Source organism: Octodon degus, unplaced genomic scaffold, assembly GCF_000260255.1.
Source record: "Octodon degus isolate 3935 unplaced genomic scaffold, OctDeg1.0 scaffold00019, whole genome shotgun sequence".
Taxonomy (NCBI): Eukaryota; Metazoa; Chordata; class Mammalia; order Rodentia; family Octodontidae; genus Octodon; species Octodon degus.
Window position 1 is genome coordinate 24,865,119 of NW_004524595.1, and position 2,815 is coordinate 24,867,933.

Consider the following 2,815-nt stretch of genomic DNA (forward strand, 5'->3'; position numbering starts at 1 on the left):
AATAAAATCTCAAAAGCGACACAAATATGAAGGAAACAGAGAAGGTCATCATGCACAACATCTTCAAGTTGAAATTCTGGGAGTGATTTTTGTCAGGAAAAACCACAGAAGCAAGTACTCACGTAGAGAAGCATAAGGGAGGACAGCTCAGTGTTGAGCACTGGAGAACACTCAGTGGACACTGAGACCTACTTCCTCTGTTTTCCTGGAAAACCAACCTCTAATCTCTTTATAGCCCTAGAATTGAATGCAGACCCAATTAGGATATGATTGTCCCTGCTAGGATTAAGATTATTTCCTTGCCTTTTACTCACTCGTCAGTTACCTTTTTCCCTTTTTGCCCCTGGAATGCATCCTTACAAAAAGTCACATCTCATCACATCAGAGTCCCATCAGTCCTCCTTCAACTAGAACTATGTACTCCAGTATGGTAGATGATTTAACTTTAAATATATTAAGTGCCCTTGAACACTATTATTTTGTGATGTGTCTAATTCATTCATGACTCGTGTGTCTTGTAGGTATAAAATGCATTCTTTGTTTTTCAAATTAGATTAATTTTCTTTACTTTCTTGAAGATAAAAGTATGTTTTCTCCATTTTTTCCCTGTTGTTTGGCCACATATGATGCAGATAGATGCTATGGATAGTTGCCAAGTACTTCTATTTGCAGCTGACCTTCACACTCACTAGAGAGAAGTCTGCACAGGAGAAGACTTAGGGGAACAATCCACTGTGTTCTAAATTCCTTTTTCCCAGTAAATGGATTGGACTTTCTGAAATTAAGAGCAAGCAAATCGTCCCACCGAAACTGCCTCATGAGAGAATAGAAAGCTTCCCTGAGTTCCATTTAGTCCCCACTGCATCTCAGAGAAACCGTAGTGCAGTAACATGTTTTTGTTTAGCCTAGTGGCATGGCTGATGCATTCGGTCAGCCTTGAGAACTGATACATTTAGAAGCTTAACTAAGTGATTCACCAGGGAACCAGGCTCCCCACTTTGTAAATAACTGAGCTTGTGAAAGGGAGACAGTGTGGGCAGACTGCTAGCATACAATAAAAAGGAGGAAATGAAGCTTGCTCCACATACCCTTCTCTTGCTCCTTTTGCTGTCTTCTGCTCCCTTGGACTGTTGCCCCTGTGCCAAGCTACCCTGCCTTGGAGCCAGCTGATTATGGAATGAAACCTCCACAAACTGGGAGCTAAATAGAATTTTCTTTCTTAATTTTATGTGTTGGGTATTTTGTCTCAGAAATGAGAGAAAAGTAACTAAGAGGCCCAGGATAAACATATCTACTGAATTGAAACTCACTTCAAGAAATAGAATATAAGGAACATCACAAAATAATCTATACATATCAATCAATGAATTGATCAGTCCATCAATAGATAACCACTTTTATTTTTCATGTAAGTGAAATTCCTAATTCTCCTCCCTTGTACTCCTGCATGCTAGGATCACAGTATCCACTCCATTTGCCCATTTGGTCTGCTTGAACTTTCTGGGTCTGTGCTTCTGATCTGTCTCCTACCATCCTGTAGTAATATGAGCCAAGTGTCAAGGGTCTTTGATAAAGTGAAGAATAAAAAATTAATCTCTGCATTCACTTTTTAGGCCCCACTTGACTGTTCATTTTCTAGAGAAGGGGATGAGCTTTGTTCATGTGGTATTTCTAAGTGCTATCTTGAAAGAAATGAAAATGAAGAGTCAGAGAAAACATCATAATTAGTCCTCAGGAAAATTAGAGTACATGATCAAAATACACAGTGGAACTACTCACATTAACTACAATTGGAAACTACTGAAATGTCCATCAGTCAGAAATGAATATAATTGTAAAATGTCATCGAGTGCAGCTTCATACAGCATAGCTTCATAGTGTCCATGAATGCAATAAACAGTATTGAGCAAAAACGTCAGCCACCAACCATTAAACAGCATTTGAATAGTTACAGGAAAGATAAAAGTAGTCATCGCAGTGGTTAGCTATTGATTAATTGATCCATTAATTGATACATATAAACACTTGTGATGTTTTTCATACTTTATTTCTTGAACTGAGTTTTGATTGAGTGGAGTGGGTATGTTTATCTTTTGAAAATTTATCAACCTGTATACTTTTCTATATGTATATTCTTTACTTTTCAACTGACAAAACTGATTAAAAATAGAGAGGAGGTGAATATGCCAACATAAAAGGTATGCACACAGTAAGAAATTTTTCTATACCAGCTAAAATGTTATTCTGTTAAAAAGAAAAGGAAAATATAAGGAAGCATATGTGTTTCCCTCATGTATCAAATAATGTATAAGTCAAATCAAATATTATATCTTAAGAATATATTACTTTAACATTATTTTTTCTTTTTCTGTTCATGCTTTTTTGTATTTGCCGCTTCCCTTGCTAAAAATAAACAGTACTCATTAATTTTATAATACCTTCTAGTCACTTAAGCACCTTTAACTTAGTAATCAATTGTTATCAATGTATTACTTATTTATTGTACACTAATCACAAAAATATCTTAGGGATCCTGCCTTTACAGCGAAAAATATTACCATACACAAATAGATCATTTAGTATGCAATGGTCCTAACTTAAATAATTATGTGAGGATATTCAACAATGATAGATCACAATGTATGCAGAATTACTGCGTGTTGCTATATGCCTGGAACTTAATAGACAGGAAATTTTCAATTGAAGTTTTCATTGGGATTATTTCATTCATCATTTCTTTGTGAGAAATACTTCTGAGAGCCTAGATTCTGTATGAATTACTTCATTTTCACAATGGTAATATTTTGAAAAATTA